Here is a 21,181-nt window from a genome sequence, read left to right on the forward strand (position 1 = left end):
CAGCCCTGCTATCTGTTAGACAGGTGAAACACAGCCCTGCTATCTGTTAGACAGGTGAAACACAGCCCTGCTATCTGTTAGACAGGTGAAATACAGCCCTGTTATCTGTTAGACAGGTGAAATACAGCCTGTCTCTGTTATCTGTTAGACAGGTGAAACACAGCCCTGCTATCTGTTAGACAGGTGAAATACAGCCCTGCTATCTGTTAGACAGGTGAAATACAGCCTGTCTCTGTTATCTGTTAGACAGGTGAAATACAGCATGTCTCTGTTATCTGTTAGACAGGTGAAATACAGCCCTGCTATCTGTTAGACAGGTGAAATACAGCCTGTCTCTGTTATCTGTTAGACAGGTGAAATACAGCCCTGCTATCTGTTAGACAGGTGAAATACAGCCCTGCTATCTGTTAGACAGGTGAAATACAGCCTGTCTCTGTTATCTGTTAGACAGGTGAAATACAGCCCTGCTATCTGTTAGACAGGTGAAATACAGCCCTGTTATCTGTTAGACAGGTGAAATACAGCCCTGCTATCTGTTAGACAGGTGAAATACAGCCCTGCTATCTGTTATCTGTTAGACAGGTGAAATACAGCCCTGTTATCTGTTAGACAGGTGAAATACAGCCCTGTTATCTGTTAGACAGGTGAAATACAGCCCTGTTATCTGTTAGACAGGTGAAATACAGCCCTGTTATCTGTTAGACAGGTGAAATACAGCCTGTCTCTGTTATCTGTTAGACAGGTTAAATACAGCCCTGCTATCTGTTAGACAGGTGAAATACAGCCCTGCTATCTGTTAGACAGGTGAAATACAGCCTGTCTCTGTTATCTGTTAGACAGGTGAAATACAGCCCTGCTATCTGTTAGACAGGTGAAATACAGCCCTGTTATCTGTTAGACAGGTGAAACACAGCCCTGCTATCTGTTAGACAGGTGAAATACAGCCCTGCTATCTGTTAGACAGGTGAAATACAGCCTGTCTCTGTTATCTGTTAGACAGGTGAAACACAGCCCTGTTATCTGTTAGACAGGTGAAACACAGCCCTGTTATCTGTTAGACAGGTGAAATACAGCCCTGCTATCTGTTAGACAGGTGAAATACAGCCCTGCTATCTGTTAGACAGGTGAAATACAGCCCTGTTATCTGTTAGACAGGTGAAATACAGCCTGTCTCTGTTATCTGTTAGACAGGTGAAATACAGCCCTGTTATCTGTTAGACAGGTGAAATACAGCCCTGTTATCTGTTAGACAGGTGAAACACAGCCCTGCTATCTGTTAGACAGGTGAAATACAGCCTGTCTCTGTTATCTGTTAGACAGGTGAAATACAGCCCTGCTATCTGTTAGACAGGTGAAATACAGCCTGTCTCTGTTATCTGTTAGACAGGTGAAACACAGCCCTGTTATCTGTTAGACAGGTGAAACACAGCCCTGTTATCTGTTAGACAGGTGAAATACAGCCCTGCTATCTGTTAGACAGGTGAAATACAGCCCTGCTATCTGTTAGACAGGTGAAATACAGCCCTGTTATCTGTTAGACAGGTGAAACACAGCCCTGCTATCTGTTAGACAGGTGAAATACAGCCCTGCTATCTGTTATCTGTTAGACAGGTGAAATACAGCCTGTCTCTGTTATCTGTTAGACAGGTGAAACACAGCCCTGTTATCTGTTAGACAGGTGAAACACAGCCCTGTTATCTGTTATCTGTTAGACAGGTGAAATACAGCCTGTCTCTGTTATCTGTTAGACAGGTGAAATACAGCCTGTCTCTGTTATCTGTTAGACAGGTGAAATACAGCCTGTCTCTGTTATCTGTTAGACAGGTGAAACACAGCCCTGTTATCTGTTAGACAGGTGAAACACAGCCCTGTTATCTGTTAGACAGGTGAAATACAGCCCTGCTATCTGTTAGACAGGTGAAACACAGCCCTGCTATCTGTTAGACAGGTGAAATACAGCCTGTCTCTGTTATCTGTTAGACAGGTGAAATACAGCCCTGCTATCTGTTAGACAGGTGAAACACAGCCCTGTTATCTGTTAGACAGGTGAAACACAGCCCTGCTATCTGTTAGACAGGTGAAATACAGCCCTGTTATCTGTTAGACAGGTGAAATACAGCCCTGCTATCTGTTAGACAGGTGAAATACAGCCCTGTTATCTGTTAGACAGGTGAAACACAGCCCTGCTATCTGTTAGACAGGTGAAATACAGCCTGTCTCTGTTATCTGTTAGACAGGTGAAACACAGCCCTGTTATCTGTTAGACAGGTGAAACACAGCCCTGCTATCTGTTAGACAGGTGAAATACAGCCCTGTTATCTGTTATCTGTTAGACAGGTGAAATAGGGCCCTGTTATCTGTTAGACAGGTGAAACACAGCCCTGCTATCTGTTAGACAGGTGAAATACACCCTGTTATCTGTTAGACAGGTGAAATACAGCCCTGTTATCTGTTAGACAGGTGAAACACAGCCCTGCTATCTGTTAGACAGGTGAAATACAGCCTGTCTCTGTTATCTGTTAGACAGGTGAAATACAGCCCTGCTATCTGTTAGACAGGTGAAATACAGCCCTGTTATCTGTTAGACAGGTGAAATACAGCCCTGCTATCTGTTAGACAGGTGAAATACAGCCCTGTTATCTGTTATCTGTTAGACAGGTGAAATACAGCCCTGCTATCTGTTAGACAGGTGAAATACAGCCCTGCTATCTGTTAGACAGGTGAAATACAGCCCTGCTATCTGTTAGACAGGTGAAATACAGCCCTGTTATCTGTTATCTGTTAGACAGGTGAAATACAGCCCTGCTATCTGTTAGACAGGTGAAATACAGCCCTGCTATCTGTTAGACAGGTGAAATACAGCCCTGCTATCTGTTATCTGTTAGACAGGTGAAATACAGCCCTGTTATCTGTTAGACAGGTGAAATACAGCCTGTCTCTGTTATCTGTTAGACAGGTGAAATACAGCCCTGCTATCTGTTAGACAGGTGAAATACAGCCCTGTTATCTGTTAGACAGGTGAAACACAGCCCTGCTATCTGTTAGACAGGTGAAACACAGCCCTGCTATCTGTTAGACAGGTGAAATACAGCCCTGCTATCTGTTAGACAGGTGAAATACAGCCTGTCTCTGTTATCTGTTAGACAGGTGAAATACAGCCTGTCTCTGTTATCTGTTAGACAGGTGAAACACAGCCCTGTTATCTGTTAGACAGGTGAAACACAGCCCTGTTATCTGTTAGACAGGTGAAATACAGCCCTGTTATCTGTTAGACAGGTGAAATACAGCCCTGTTATCTGTTAGACAGGTGAAATACAGCCCTGTTATCTGTTAGACAGGTGAAACACAGCCCTGCTATCTGTTAGACAGGTGAAATACACCCTGTCTCTGTTAGACAGGTGAAATACAGCCCTGTTATCTGTTAGACAGGTGAAATACATCCCTGTTATCTGTTAGACAGGTGAAATACAGCCTGTCCCGGAACACAGAACTTAAAGACAAGACCAACAGCTAAATGGATTCCCCAGCCCTCAGCCAGAGGCAATCTGCGGCTCAGCAAAGTGCCCTCTCCAGCATCATAGTATACTGTTGTGGCAGCAAGACGCCTAATAGCTGGAAAAGCACCAATTTACGTCGCCATAGCTACCGACTAAGGAGAGTGTGTTGACGACCCTGTATGCATTATGTCAACAAGAGACATAATAAATGGTTCGTAAACACAATCTTCTTAGTCTGTGTGGCTCAAATGTATGTTGTTATGCCCTGCAGTTAGCAGCCAACGTTACTTATAACTGTTAGCGGTCACTCACCTTTCCAGTGGTAGTTAGCTAACTTGCTAGCCATAAGCTGTCAATGAAAATGCTGCAAAGACGTGTGTCTGGTAAACATGTATTCATTTGGTTAGCCAAATAAACTAGCCTTCTCTACGGTGGGAACTTCTGACAAACGTAACTGAATGGGCGGGAGGGAACCTGCTAGAAACAACTACCATGAGCTAGCTTGATGCTAGCTACTTTGATAATGAATGACTGGCAAGGTCCAGGGGCAGACTACAACGACGCTAGCTAACGAGGGACATTTAAATGGGCACATTTAAATGAAACACTTCCAACACATGACATTCAGTACAGTCTAATAACATAAACCTCGTATTTAATTCATTCTGAGCTTACAACGACGCACAGATTCGCAGATTGTCTCAAATGTCAGCTTCCAAGTCGTACAGAAAGAACACTGGATGTACAGAATACATACGGTGCAGCATTATTATTTCACCCACCAACAAAGGAAACAAAAGCCATCCAAAACGTTCCGCGTGCTACGCATCTAGAAATAACTCAATGTAAACCACAACACTGCTCCGAAAGGACTTAAATTGCATTTGGATTAGAATTCAAATTAGATTGTGATTAAATATCTACATGTGTGTGTTGTAGGAACTTTTCCTCACTCAAATAATTACATTTCTAAAACTCTGATTAAATGAACATAATGTGTTGAACACTTTGAAACGTTAAACATTATTCCAGTACAAGCATGGTGGTGGCAGCATAATGCTGTGGGGATGTTTTTCAGTGGCAGGGACTGGGAGACTAGTCAGGATTGAGGGAAAGATGCACGTAGCAAAGTACAGAGAGATCCTTGATGAAAACCTGCTCCAGAGCGCTCGGGACCTCAGACTGCTGCGAAGGTTCATCTTCCAACAGGACAACGATCCTAAGCACACAGCCAAGACAATGCAGGAGTGGCTTCGGGACAAGTCTCTGTATGTTCTTGAGTGGCCCAGCCAGAGCCCGATCGAACATCTCTGGAGAGACCTGAAAATAGCTGTACAGCAACCCTCCCCATTCAACCTGACAGAGCTTGAGAGGATCTGCAGAGAAGAATGGGAGAAACTCCCCAAATACAGGTGTGCCAAGCTTGTAGCATCAAACCCAAGAAGACTCGATGCTGTAATCGCTGTCAAAGGTGTTTCAATAAAGTAGTGAGTTAAGGGTCTGAATACTTATGTAAATGTGATATTTCTTTGATCATTTCTTTGCAGTTTTACTATGGTGCTTTATCACAAACAGGATGTATGTTTTGGAATATTTTTATTCTGTAAAGGCTTCCTTTTTTTCACTCTGTCATTTAGGTTAGTATTGTGGAGAAACTACAATGTTGTTGATCCTCAGTTTTCTCCTATCACAGCCATTCAACTCTGTAACTGTTCTAAAGTCACCATTGGCCTCATAGTGAAATCCCTGAGTGGTTTCCTTCCTCTCCGAAAACTGAGTTAGGAAGGACGCCTGTATCTTTGTAGTGTCTGGGTGTATTGATTCACCATTCAAAGTGGAATTAATAACTTCACCATGCTCAAAGGGATATTCAATGTATTTTTTGTTGTTGTTGACAGATCAACCAATAGGAGCCCTTCTTTGCGAGGCATTGGAAAACCTCCCTGGTCTTTGTGGTTGAATCCGGTGTTAAAATTCCCTGCTGGACTGAGGGACCTTACAGATACTTGTATGTATGAGGTACAGAGATGAGGTAATCATTCAAAAATCATGTTGAACACAGAGTGAGTCCATGCAACTCTTTATTGAACTTGTTAAGCACATTTTTACTCCTGAACTTATTTAGGCTTGCCATAACAATATGTTGAATACTTATTGACTCAAGACATTTCAGATTTTAATTAAACTAATTTGTAAAAATGTCTAAAAACAGAATTCCACTTTGACTTTATGGGGTTAATTTCAGGCTGTAACACAACAGAATGTGGGGGAAGCCAAGCCAAGGTGTGTGAATACTTTCTGAAGGCGCTGTAAGCCCCTGGTCCTGATGAACTTTAGTCAATGATCAATACATGTATCTTTGCTATATTGTTTCAGAGATCTAACAGTTATTGTGTTGAGTTAAAGAGCTTCTTTTTTAACAAAACTTTTCTTGTTTAGTAAATTATTGAATGGTCACTAATCCCATTGGGAATGACACCAAATCCTAGATTTATCAGACACCAAGATAAAATCTATGATGGTTTGAGTGGAGTTACGTACTCTAGTGGGCTATGTTATCAGCTGAAGCAAATCAAACCCCCTTCAAAACATAAATGAAAACTTTAATAACGGTTTGTCTTTGACTTGAGTGGTTGTGTTAAAACCACCAATCAAAACAGTTTCATTACATTGAAGATCTAAACATTTAGAGAAAGGTTTCTCCAATGCGGGGTAATAGTCATTCTGATTGGCTGGTATGTAGCATGCCTCCTCCAGCGCTGGGTAATAGTAATTCTGATTGGCTGGTATGTAGCATGCCTCCTCCAGCGCTGGGTAATAGTAATTCTGATTGGCTGGTATGTAGCATGCCTCCTCCAATGCTGGGTAATAGTCATTCTGATTGGCTGGTATGTAGCATGCCTCCTCCAATGCTGGGTAATAGTCATTCTGATTGGTTGGTATGTAGCATGCCTCCTCCAATGCTGGGTAATAGTCATTCTGATTGGCTGGTATGTAGCATGCCTCCTCCAGGGCTGGGTAAAAGTCATTCTGATTGGCTGGTATGTAGCATGCCTCCTCCAGGGCTGGGTAAAAGTCATTCTGATTGGCTGGTATGTAGCATGCCTCCTCCAATGCTGGGTAAAAGTCATTCTGATTGGCTGGTATGTAGCATGCCTCCTCCAGCACTGGGTAATGGTCATTCTGATTGGCTGGTATGTAGCATGCCTCCTCCAGCGCTGGGTACATCTTGTCTCAGAGAAGCATATAATCAATTTGAGAGATGGTACTGTCCAGCCATGTGTCAGAGAAACATATAATCAATTTGAGAGATGGTACTTTCCAGCCATGTGTCAGAGAAACATATAATCAATTTCAGAAATGGTACTTTCCAGCCATGTGTCAGAGAAACATATAATCAATTTGAGAGATGGTACTGTCCAGCCATGTGTCAGAGAAACATATAATCAATTTGAGAGATGGTACTTTCCAGCCATGTGTCAGAGAAACATATAATCAATTTCAGAAATGGTACTTTCCAGCCATGTGTCAGAGAAACATATAATCAATTTGAGAGATGGTACTTTCCAGCCATGTGTCAGAGAAACATATAATCAATTTCAGAAATGGTACTTTCCAGCCATGTGTCAGAGAAACATATAATCAATTTCAGAAATGGTACTTTCCAGCCATGTGTCAGAGAAACATATAATCAATTTGAGAGATGGTACTTTCCAGCCATGTGTCAGAGAAACATATAATCAATTTCAGAAATGGTACTTTCCAGCCATGTGTCAGAGAAACATATAATCAATTTGAGAGATGGTACTGTCCAGCCATGTGTCAGAGAAACACAGAATCAATTTGGTGAAGAAGCCCAGTGTGGAGTTCCTGGGTTGCCGGGGTTACACGGGGTCTGCGGTTCTGAGGCTGGATGGACGTACTGCCAAATTCTCAAAAATTACATTGGAGGTGGCTTACGGTAGAGAAATTAACATTACATTCTCTGGCAACAGTTCTGGTGGACATTTCTGCAGTTGGCCTGTCAATTTCACGCTCCCTCAAAACTTGAGACATCTGTGGCATTGTGTTGTGTGACAAAACTGCGCATATTTGAGTGGCCTTTTACTGTCCCCAGCACAAGGTGCACCTGTGTAATGATCATGCTGTTTAATACACTTCTTGATATGCTACACCTGTCAGGTGGATGGATTATCTTGGCAAAGGAGAAATGCAAACAAATGTGTGCAGCAAATTTGAGAGGAATACGTTTTTTTGTGGGATTTCTAGGATCTTTTATTTCAGCTCATGAAACATGGGACCAACATTTTACATGTTGCGTTTGTACTTTTGTTCTGTGTATATTCCTGCACACATATGACAGACAGTTGATGGTCAGAGCACGTCTTTGGAGCCTCTGAGCCAGAGGAGCGCGTATTAATCCTGCTGTAGGACTCATTGCAGCCAGCACTAGCAGGTCAAATTAATGGCTAAAATGAACGAGTCACTCAGAAAAAACGAATCATGACTCTTGAGTCAGTAAAGAGTCATTCAAAAATACATATTTGTAAGACCCATAGAGATTTGTCTGTGCCATTATAGCGTCTGTGACAGAATGGGCAGCTGCATAGAGGGGCGGCAGGTAGCCTAGTGGTTAGAACATTGGGCCAGTAACCCCAGGTTGCTAGATTGAATCCCCGAGCTGACAAGGTTAAAAATATGTCGTTCTGCACTTGAACAAGGCAGTTAACCCAGGACTTATCTTTGAGGCTGTGCTGTTATAGCGTCTGTGACAGCATGGGCAGTTCCATTGAGATAGATAGAGGACTAATTTTTATCTGTGCTTGTGAGAGCACAGAGCATGTCAACCCAGCTACATAGAGATAGAGAACATGCACAGTGCCATTGAGGCAATCTCCATTTTGAAGTAGTCAATTTCTTCTTCACGATTGGCTGATCCTTTCTGATCCTTTCTGATGACTGGGTTGGACATGACTCCAACAGGGTCACCAGGATGGATCAGCCAATGAAGTTGGATGTTCCCACCCAAATCAAAATCAAATCAAATCAAATTTTATTTGTCACATACACATGGTTAGCAGATGTTAATGCGAGTGTAGCGAAATGCTTGTGCTTCTAGTTCCGACAATGCAGTAATATCTAACAAGTAATCTAACCTAACAATTCCACAACAACTACCTTATACACACACAAGTGTAAAGGGATAAAGAATATGTACATAAAGATATATGAATGAGTGATGGTACAGAACGGCATAGGCAAGATGCAGTAGATTGTATCGAGTACAGTATATACATACAGTATAAGATGAGTAATGTAGGGTATGTAAACATAAAAGTGTCATTGTTTAAAGTGGCTAGTGATACATGTATTACATAAAGATGGCAAGGTGCAGTAGATGGTATAGAGTACAGTGTATACATGTGGGATGAGTAATGTAGGGTATGTAAACATTATATTAGGTGGCATTGTTTAAAGTGGCTAGTGATACATTTTTTACATACATTTTTCCATTATTAAAGTGGCTGGAGTTGAGTCAGTATGTTGGCAGCAGCCACTCAATGTTAGTGGTGGCTGTTTAACAGTCTGATGGCCTTGAGATAGAAGCTGTTTTTCAGTCTCTCGGTCCCTGCTTTGATGCACCTGTACTGACCAGTTGACTACATTAACACTTGAAGTCTTCAATGTCGCTGCCCATACTAACACAGCCTTTTGTTCACTAGAGGACTCTATCCTTCTCTATGGTAAAACCATAAATCCACCTTCGGTAGTCTCTGTCATATAGAGTACCACAGTACGGGTCATAATACCCACAAAACTTAGCGTTCGAAACAGAAAAGTGGTTCCAATTGTTTTTGCGCCATTCATTTTTCTCATCGAGGATTTTAGAAACTCTTAAAATAAGGGCTGGTGTTTTGTGTAGGATTACCCTGGTGTGACGTTTTGATAACTGTGTAATTTTTTTATAATCAATATATTAGCCTGTATTTACCCCCCCCCCACCAAAAATGAAACGCTAATTAGCTGCTAATGTGCCTATCATAAAGAACTACAAAATGCCATGATGATGCACCATCAAGAGCATCCTGACTGGTTACATCACCACCGGGTATGGTAACCGCGCGACATCTGAACGCAAGGCGCTACAGAGGATAGTGAATACGGCCCATTACATCACTGGGGCCAAGCTTCCTGCCATCCAGGACCTCTAAACCAGGCGGTGTCAGAGGAAGACCCTAAAAATTGTCAAAGCCTCCAGCCACCCAAGTCATAGACTGTTCTCTCTGCTACTCGCTGTTAAATGATCTATGAATAGTCACTTTACCCCCACCTAAATGTACATATTACCTCAATGACCTCGACTAACCTGCACCCCCGCACCCCGCACATTGACTCGGTACCGGTACTCCTTGTATAGAGCCTCGTTATTGTGTTACTTTTGATTCATTTAGTTTATTTAGCAAATATTTTCTTACTACGTGTTGTGGGTTAAGGGCTTTTAAGTAAGCATTTCATGGTAAGGTCTACCTACACCTGTTGTATTCGGCGCATTTGATTTGATTTTCCTCTGGACAAGACTGCCGAATCGAGGTAAAGGTAAAAATGTCTGGATGAACTATCTAATGTTAGCTAAATGTAGGAATGAATAAATTGGCTAAATCTCTTTAAATTGACAATTCTGTGAACTGTGTTGTGCACGTTTGAAATTGGCACAATACCTGTTAGCAAAGGTGTCAGCTAGAGATGACATGCAGGAGCTTGCAGGGATTTGTAGTCTTGCAAGATGTCTACGTTGATGCTAATTAGCCTTTTCGAATCTGAGAGTAAATAGAGAGGAATATATTGATAAAAGTCACCTTGTCCGAGAGAGATTTACACGGTTATCAAAACGTCACGCCAGGGTAAGCCTACACGAAACACAGCCCTTATTTTAACTCTATCTAAAATCCCCTTTGACAAAAATGAATGGTGGAAAAACGATTGGAACCATTTCCCTGTTTGACTGCTAGGTTTTATGGGTATTATGACACCTGGAGCTCTATAAGGCAGAAACACTTTGGTTTTACCAATAAAGAAAACACTTTTATAGACGTCCACTGTCTCCAAGAGTTGCTGAATTTCCTATTTACTCTCACAGGTGAGATGAAATTATATAATGTATCGACTTTGCTCACGATGCGAGCCGCTCAAATGTAACACATGTAATAACAGCCGATACAAACGTATTAACTTTGCCTGGTCCCAACAGCACAAATAGAATGTAGGTATCCGGTGTATTATATTGGTAAATGTTTTTTATAGGACCACCAGTGCTACCCAATCAAAACTCCATGGCACACAGCAAAATATTTATTAATATATATATTTTTTTAAAGTAAGAGATAAGAAAAACATGTAATTAAAGAGCAGCAGTAAATAACAATAGTGGGGCTATATACAGGGGGGTACCGGTACAGAGTCAATGTGCGGGGGCACCGGTGTCGAGGTAATTGAGATAATTATGTACATGCAGGTAGGGTTGTTAAAGTGGCTATGCATAGATAATAACAGAGAGTAGTAGCAGCGTGGGGGGGGGGGGGGGGGTGAAAATAGTCTGGGTAGACATTTGATTAGTTGTGCAGGAGTCTTATGGCTTGTGGGTAGAAGCTGTTTAGAAGCCTCTTGGCCCTAGACTTGGCGCTCCGGTACCGCTTGCCGTGCGGTAGCAGAGAGAACAGTCTATGACTAGGCTGGCTGGAGTCTTGGACGATTTTTAGGGCCTTCCTCTGACACTACCTGGTGTAGAGGTCCTGAATGGCAGGAAGCTTGGCCCCGGTAATGTACTAGGCCATACGCACTACCCTCTGGAGTGCCTTGCGGTCGGAGGCCGAGCAGTTGCCATACCAGGCGGTGATGCAACCCGTCAGGATGCTCTCGATGGTGCAGCTGTAAAATCTTTTGAGGATCTGAAGACCCATGCCAAATCTTTTCAGTCTCCTGAGGGGGAATAGGTTTTGTCCTCCCCCCTTCATGACTGCTACATGACTACTACTGATGCTACTGATGCTACTGATACTACTGATGCTACTGATACTACCACTGATGCTAATGATACTACTACTGATGCTACTGATACTACCACTGATGCTAATGATACTACTACTGATGCTACTGATACTACCACTGATGCTAATGATACTACTACTGATGATACTGATACTACTACTAATGCTGCTGATACTACTGATGCTACTGATACTACTACTGATGCTAATGATACTACTACTGATGATACTGATACTACTACTAATGCTTCTGATACTACTGATGCTACTGATACTACTACTGATGCTAATGATACTACTACTGATGATACTGATACTACTACTAATGCTGCTGATACTACTGATGCTACTGGTACTACTACTGATGCTAATGATACTACTACTGATGATACTGATACTACTACTAATGCTGCTGATACTACTGATACTATTGATACTACTACTTATGCTACTGTTACTATTGATGCTACTAATTCTACTCATGCTACTACTGATACTATTGATACTACTTAGGCTACTGATATTTCTGATACTACTACTGATGCTACTGATGCTATACTACTACTGATACTGAAACTACTGATACTACCACTGATGCTATTGATACTACTAGTAATGCTACTGATACTACTACTGATGCTACTACTGATATTACTGATACTACTACTGATACTACTGATGCTATACTACTACTTATGCTACTGTTACTATTGATGCTACTAATTCTACTCATGCTACTACTGATATTATTGATACTACTAGTAATGCTACTGATACTACTACTGATGCTACTGATGCTATACTACTACTGATCCTGAAACTACTGATGCTACTAATGCTACTACTGATATTACTGATATTACTAGTGATGCTACTGCTATTACTGATACTACTGATGCTATACTACTACTGATCCTGAAACTACTGATTCTTCTGATACTACTACTGATACAAGTACTGATGCTACTGACACTACTGTTACTACTGATGCTATTGATACTACTACTGATGCTACTACTGGTGCTACCTACTAATGCTACTGAAACTACTGCTACTACAATTGATGGTACTGATACTACTAGTGGTACGAGTGGTACTACTGATACTAGTGATACGACTGATACTTCTACTGATACTAGTGGTACTACTGATACTAGTGATACTACTGATTCTACTGATACTACTGATACTTCTACTGATACTACTGATACTTCTACTGATACTACTGATTCTACTGATACTACTGATACTACCAGTGATACTACTGATACTACTGATTCTACTGATACTACTGATATGTCTACTGATACTACTGATTCGACTGATACTTCTAGTGGTACTACTGATACTACTGATACTACTGATACTTCTACTGATACTACTACTGATGATACTGATACTACTGATACTTCTACTGATACTACTGATAATACTGATACTACTACTGATGATACTGATACATCTACTGATGATACTGATAATACTGATACTACTACTGATGATACTGATACATCTACTGATGATACTGGTACTACTGATACTACTATTGATACTACTGATGCTACAACTGAAACTATTGACACTACTACTGATGTTACTGATACTACTGATACTATCAATCAATGAAATGTATTTATATATCCCTTCTTACATCAGCTGATGTCACAAAGTGCTGTACAGAAACCTAAAACCCCAAACAGCAAGCAATGCAGGTGTAGAAGCACGGTGGCTGGGAAAAACTTCCTAGAAAGGCCAGAACCTAGGAAGAAACCTAGAGAGGAACCAGGCTATGAGGGGTGGCCAGTCCTCTTCTGGCTGTGCAGGGTGGAGATTATAACAGAACATGGCCAAGATGTTCAAATGTTCATAGATGACCAGCATGATCAAATAATAATAATCACAGTGGTTGTCGAGGGTGCAAAAGGTCAGCACCTCAGGAGTAAATGTCAGTTGGCTTTTCATAGCCGATCATTAAGAGTATCTCTACCGCTCCTGCAGTCTCTAGAGAGTTGAAAACAGCAGGTCTGAGACAGGTAGCACAGGTCAGGGTTCCATGGCCGCAGGCAGAACAGTTGAAACTGGAGCAGCAGCATGACCAGGTGGACTGGGGACAGCAAGGAGTCATCAGGCAGGTAGTCCTGAGAGATGGTCCTAGGGCTCAGGTCCTCCGAGAGAGAGAAAGAAAGAGAGAAAGAGAGAAAGAAAGAAAAAAAGAGAGAAAAAGAGAGAATTAGAGAGAGCATACTTAAATTCACACAGGACACCGGATAAGACAGGAGAAATACTCCAGATATAACAGACTGACCCTAGCCCCCCGACACATAAACTACTGCAGCATAAATACTGGAGGCTGAGACACGAGGGATCGGGAGACACTGTGGCCCCGTCCGACGATACCCCCGGACATGGCCAAACAGGCAGGATATAACCCCACCCTCTTTGCCAAAGCACAGCCCCCACACCACTAGAGGGAAATCTTCAACCACCTACTTACCATCCTGAGACAAGGCTGAGTATAGCCAATAAAGATCTCCCCCACGGCACAACCCAAGGGGAGGCACCAACCCAGACAGGAAGATCACGTCAGTGTCTCAACCCACTCAAGGGATGCACCCCTCCTAGGGATACTACTACAACTGATACTACTGATACTACAACTGATACTACTACTGATACTACTACTGATACACTACTGATGCTACTGATACTACTGATACTACTACTGATACTACTACTGATGCTACTACTGATACTACTGATACTACTACTGATACCACTACTGATGCTACTGATGCAACTGATGCTACTGATGCTACTGATGCTACTGATACTACTGATACTACTACTGATACTACTACTGATACCACTACTGATGCTACTGATACTACTGATACTACTACTGATACTACTACTGATACCACTACTGATGCTACTGATGCAACTGATGCTACTGATGCTACTGATACTACTGATACTACTACTGATACTACTACTGATACCACTACTGATGCTACTGATACTACTGATACTACTACTGATACTACTACTGATACTACTACTGATGCTACTGATGCAACTGATGCAACTGATGCTACTGATGCTACTACTGATGCTACTGAAACTAATAATACTACTGATACTGATACTACTGATACTATTACTGATACTACTGATACTACTACTGATACTACTACTGATGCTACTACTGATACACTACTGATGCAACTGATGCTACTGATGCTACTGATGCTACTACTGATGCTACTGAAACTAATAATACTACTGATACTGATACTACTGATACTTATACTGATACTACTGATACTTATACTGATACTACTGATGCTACTACTGATGCTACTGAAACTAATAATACTACTGATACTACTGCTGATGTTACTGATACTACTGATACTCATACTACTACTAATACTGACACTACTGATGCTAGTGTTACTACTGATACTACTGATACTGATAATGATAATACTGATACTAGAGATAATACTGATACTACTGATACTACTACTGATACTACTGATATTGATACTACTGAAACTAGTGATACTTCTGATACTGATATTACTGATGTTATTGATATTAATGATACTACTGATACTACCACTGATGCTACCGATACTACTGATACTGATACTGATGATACTGATGCTACTGATACTACTGATACTACCACTGATGATACTGATGCTACTGATACTACTACTGATGATACTGATGCTACTACTGATGCAACTGAAAATACTGATGCTAATGATACTACTAATAATAATACTGTTACTACTACTGATACAATGACAGATGCTACTAATACTACTACTGTTACTACTGCTACTGATACCACTATTGATACTACTGATGCTACTGATACTAGTGTTACTACTGATACTACTGATACTACTGATACTGATACTACTACTGATACTACTATTGATACTAGTGTTACTACTGATACTACTGATACTACTACTGATACTACTACTGATACTACTACTGATACTACTGATACTACTGATACTACTGATACTACTGATACTGATACTACTGATACATACACAGAGATCATAACAAACATTCAAAATGCCCAATGTCTGTCCCACGCTACCCTCATCTGGCCCAGGACGGTACTACACCCTACTGATAGACTGTCTGGTAGGGCAGGGTTTTCCAAACTTGTTCCTGGGCCACCCTCTGGGTCCTGGGCCCCTCTTGGTCCTGTACCCCACACCCCCTGGGTCCTGGGCCCCTCTTGGTTCTGTACCCCCCTGGGTGCAAGTTTATATGTTTGCCCTAGCACGACACAGCTGATTAAAAGAACCAACTCATCATCAACCTTTGATTATTTAAATCAGCTGTGTGGTGCTAGGGGAAAAACCTGAACGTGCACAGAGGAGGGGCCCAAGGACTGAGTTTGGGAAACCCTGTGGTAGGTAGACTACTTCAGTACCAGACCAGGACACAGAGACACACCTCCACTCCACAGATGGCAGATACACACTCTGACATAGAGACAGTCCACAACAGCTCTCCATCTCTTTCCTTGAGCTCTCCAGCTCTTTATCTTTCACCCCCTGTATTTCTCTTATTCCCCCTCTTCCCCTGTGTGTGTTTGCCACTCTGATCTCTCACCCCCACCTAATCTCTCTCTCTGTTCCTCTCTCTCTCTCTGTTCCTCTCTCTCTCTGTGTTCCTCTCTCTCTCTCTGTTCCTCTCTCCGTTTTTGTTCCTCTCTCTCTCTGTTCCTCTCACTCTTTTTGTTCCTCTCTCTCTCTGTTCCTCTCGGTTTTTTGCTCCTCTCTCTCTCTCTCTCTCTCTCTTGCTTCAATTATTATTATTATTGACTTTTTCAATGTTCATCTTCATCTCTCTCGCTCTCTCTTCTGACTTTCACCCTCTCTCTGTGTTTCCCTCCATTTCCCTCACTCTCTCTCTCTTCTTGTCCTCTTCCTCTCTCCCTCTGTGTTTCTCTCCCTTTCCCTCTCTCCTTCTCTCTCTCCCTCTCTCTCTTCTTGTCCTCCTCCTCTCTCCCTCTCTCTGTGTTTCTCTTCATTTCTCTTTCTCACTCCCTCATGCTCTGCACACCTCCTTCTTTCTGGCTCTTATTTGCCTCACCACGTCTATCACTCTCTCTGTTTCTCTCTCTTATCTCTCCTGTCCTCTTCTCGGTATGGTGAGGCTGACTCTGGGAGCTCTGGCACTGTTTGTAGCTGTGTGTGGAGTGTCCAGTTTTGTGTTGCTGGGGGTGGCTATAGGGACAGACTACTGGTACCTCATAGATGTCGCTCAGAGGGAAAACAACTCCAACCTCTCTCTCAGCTCACACTCAGGACTATGGAGGACCTGCAACTGTAAGTCACTGCATGTTACTTTTCTTTCAGCAGGAAGTCAGATACTGGTCCTGTGTGGCTTAGTGTGACCATATGTATCTCAGCTGGTAGAGCATGGTACTACCAGGGTTATAACATGTATAGTGTAGTCCTCTGTATCTCAGCTGGTAGAGCATGGTACTACCAGGGTTATAACATGTATAGTCCTCTGTATCTCAGCTGGTAGAGCATGGTACTACCAGGGTTATAACATGTATAGTGTAGTCCTCTGTATCTCAGCTGGTAGAGCATGGTACTACCAGGGTTATAACATGTATAGTGTAGTCCTCTGTATCTCAGCTGGTAGAGCATGGTACTACCAGGGTTATAACATGTATAGTGTAGTCCTCTGTATCTCAGCTGGTAGAGCATGATACTACCAGGGTTATAACATGTATAGTGTAGTCCTCTGTATCTCAGCTGGTAGAGCATTGGTACTACCAGGGTTTATAACATGTATAGTATAGTCCTCTGTATCTCAGCTGGTAGAGCATGGTACTACCAGGGTTATAACATGTATAGTGTAGTCCTCTGTATCTCAGCTCGGTAGAGCATGGTACTACCAGGGTTATAACATGTATAGTGTAGTCCTCTGTATCTCAGCTGGTAGAGCATGGTACTACCAGGGTTATAGCATGTATAGGGTAGTCCTCTGTATCTCAGCTGGTAGAGCATGGTAATACCAGGGTTATAACATGTATAGTGTAGTCCTCTGTATCTCAGCTGGTAGAGCATGGTACTACCAGGGTTATAACATGTTAGTGTAGTCCTCTGTATCTCAGCTGGTAGAGCATGGTATACAGGGTTATACATGTATAGTGTAGTCCTCTGTATCTCAGCTGGTTAGAAGCATGGTACTACCAGGGTCTGATAACATGTATAGTCCTCTGTATGACTCAGCTGGTAGAGCATTGGTACTACCAGGGTTATAACATGTATAGTGTAGTCCTTCTGTATCTCAGCTGGTAGAGCATTGGGTAGCTACCAGGTTTATAACATGTATTAGTGTAGTCCTCTGTAGCTCAGCTGGTAGAGCATGGTACTACCAGGGTTATAACATGTATAGTGTAGTCCTCTGTAGCTCAAGCTGGTAGAGCAATCGGTACTTACCCCCCCCCCCCCCCCCCCCCCCCCGGGGTTATAACAGTATAGTGTAAGTCCTCTGTATCTCAGGCTGTAGAGCATGATACTACCAGGGTATAACTGTATAGTGTAGTCCTCTGATCTCAGCTGGTAGAGCATGGTACTACCAGGGTTATAACATGTATAGTGTAGTCCTCTGTATCTCAGCTGGTAGAGCATGGTACTACCAGGTTATAACATGTAAGTGTAGTCCTCTGTATCTCAGCTGGTAGAGATGTACTAAGTATAACATGTATAGTCCTCTGTATCTCAGCTGGTAGAGCATGATACTACCAGGGTTATAACATGTATAGTGTAGTCCTCTGTATCTCAGCTGGTAGAGCATGGTACTACCAGGGTTATAACATGTATAGTGTAGTCCTCTGTAGCTCAGCTGGTAGAGCATGGTACTACCAGGGTTATAACATGTATAGTAGTAGTCCTCTGTATCTCAGCTGGTAGAGCATGGTACTACCAGGGTTATAACATGTATAGTGTAGTCCTCTGTATCTCAGCTGGTAGAGCATGGTACTACCAGGGTTATAACATGTATAGTGTAGTCCTCTGTATCTCAGCTGGTAGAGCATGATACTACCAGGGTTATAACATGTATAGTGTAGTCCTCTGTATCTCAGCTGGTAGAGCATGGTACTACCAGGGTTATAACATGTATAGTGTAGTCCTCTGTATCTCAGCTGGTTAGAGCATGGTACTACCAGGGTTTATAACATGTATAGTGTAGTCCTCTGTATTTCAGCTGGTAGAGCATGGTACTACCAGGGTTATAACATGTATAGTGTAGTCCTCTGTATCTCAGCTGGTAGAGCATGATACTACCAGGGTTATAACATGTATAGTGTAGTCCTCTGTATCTCAGCTGGTAGAGCATGATACTACCAGGGTTATAACATGTATAGTGTAGTCCTCTGTATCTCAGCTGGTAGAGCATGGTACTACCAGGGTTATAACATGTATAGTCCTCTGTAGCTCAGCTGGTAGAGCATGGTACTACCAGGGTTATAACATGTATAGTGTAGTCCTCTGTATCTCAGCTGGTAGAGCATGGTACTACCAGGGTTATAACATGTATAGTGTAGTCCTCTATCTCAGCTGGTAGAGCATGGTACTACCAGGGTTATAACATGTATAGTGTAGTCCTCTGTATCTCAGCTGGTAGAGCATGGTACTACCAGGGTTATAACATGTATAGTGTAGTCCTCTGTATCTCAGCTGGTAGAGCATGGTACTACCAGGGTTATAACATGTATAGTGTAGTCCTCTGTATCTCAGCTGGTAGAGCATGATACTACCAGGGTTATAACATGTATAGTGTAGTCCTCTGTATCTCAGCTGGTAGAGCATGGTACTACCAGGGTTATAACATGTATAGTGTAGTCCTCTGTATCTCAGCTGGTAGAGCATGGTACTACCAGGGTTATAACATGTATAGTGTAGTCCTCTGTATCTCAGCTGGTAGAGCATGATACTACCAGGGTTATAACATGTATAGTGTAGTCCTCTGTATCTCAGCTGGTAGAGCATGGTACTACCAGGGTTATAACATGTATAGTCCTCTGTAGCTCAGCTGGTAGAGCATGGTACTACCAGGGTTATAACATGTATAGTCCTCTGTATCTCAGCTGGTAGAGCATGGTACTACCAGGGTTATAACATGTATAGTATAGTCCTCTGTATCTCAGCTGGTAGAGCATGATACTACCAGGGTTATAACATGTATAGTGTAGTCCTCTGTATCTCAGCTGGTAGAGCATGGTACTACCAGGGTTATAACATGTATAGTGTAGTCCTCTGTAGCTCAGCTGGTAGAGCATGGTACTACCAGGGTTATAACCATGTATAGTGTAGTCCTCTGTATCTCAGCTGGTAGAGCATGGTACTACAGGGTTATAACATGTATAGTGTAGTCCTCTGTAGCTCAGCTGGTAGAGCATGGTACTACCAGTGTTATAACATGTATAGTGGTAGTCCTCTGTATCTCAGGCTGGTGAGAGCATGGTACTACCAGGGTTATAACATGTCTAGTGTAGTCCTCTGTATCTCAGCTGGTAGAGCATGGTAATACCAGGGTTAATAACATGTTATAGTCCCCTCTGTATCGCAGCTGGTCGAGCATGGTACTACCAGGGTTATAACATGTATAGTGTAGTCCTCTGTATCTCAGATGGTAGAGCATGGTACTACCAGGTTTAAACATGTATAGTGTAGTCTCTGTATCTCAGCTGGTAGAGCATGATACTACCAGGGTTATAACATGTATAGTGTAGTCCTCTGTATCTCAGCTGGTAGAGCATGGTACTACCAGGGTTATAACATGTATAGTGTAGTCCTCTGTATCTCAGCTGGTAGAGCATGGTACTACCAGGGTTATAAACTGTATGTATAGTGTAGTCCCTCTGGTCTCTTGAGCTGGTAGAGCATGATACTCCAGGGTTATAACATGTATAGTGTAGCTCTCTGTATCTCAGCTGGTAGAGCATGGTACTACCACGGGTATAACAATGTATAGTGTAGTCCTCTGTATCTCAGCTGGTAGAGCATGGTACTACCAGGGTTATAACATGTATAGGTAGTCCGCTGTAGCTCAGCTCGTAGAGCATGGTACTACCAGGGTTATAACATGTATAGTGTAGTCCTCTGTATCTCAGCTGGTAGAGCATGGTACTACCAGGGTTATAACATGTATAGTGTAGTCCTCTGTATCTCAGCTGGTAGAGCATGGTACTACCAGGGTTATACATGTATAGTGTAGTCCTCTGTACTTCAGCTGGTAGAGCATGTACTACCAGGGTTATAACATGTATAGTGTAGTCCTCTGTATCTCAGCTGGTAGAGCATGATAACCAGGGTTATAACATGTATAGTGTAGTCCTCTGTATCTCAGCTGGTAGAGCATGGTACTACCAGGTTATAAATGTATAGTGTAGTCCTCTGTATCTCAGCTGGTAGAGCATGGTACTACCAGGGTTATAACATGTATAGTGTAGTCCTCTGTAGCTCAGCTGGTGAGCATGGTATACTACCAGGGTTATAACATGTATAGTGTAGTCCTCTGTATCTCAGCTGGTAGAGCATGATACTACCAGGGTTATAACATGTCTAGTGTAGTCCTCTG

The 21,181-nt window shown here is 42.3% G+C and overlaps 2 protein-coding genes across 11 annotated transcripts in view; both read right to left on the reverse strand.

The window, feature by feature from the left end:
* The window catches only part of mettl22 (methyltransferase like 22), a 45,722-nt gene extending 41,458 nt beyond the window's left edge, over positions 1-4,264 (reverse strand). For 5 of the 10 annotated variants that reach the window (XM_038986885.1, XM_038986912.1, XM_038986904.1 and 2 more), the window contains exon 1: positions 3,810-4,159. The gene's annotated coding sequence lies outside the window, so the exon portion shown is untranslated. The other 5 variants (XR_005476001.1, XR_005475999.1, XR_005476000.1 and 2 more) reach the window with 3 other exon arrangements.
* The window catches only part of LOC120044112 (methyltransferase-like protein 22), a 49,126-nt gene that overhangs the window by 10,715 nt on the left and 17,230 nt on the right, over positions 1-21,181 (reverse strand). The gene's annotated exons all lie outside the window — the stretch shown is intronic.

This window comes from Salvelinus namaycush, chromosome 3 (assembly GCF_016432855.1).
Source record: "Salvelinus namaycush isolate Seneca chromosome 3, SaNama_1.0, whole genome shotgun sequence".
NCBI lineage: Eukaryota > Metazoa > Chordata > Actinopteri > Salmoniformes > Salmonidae > Salvelinus > Salvelinus namaycush.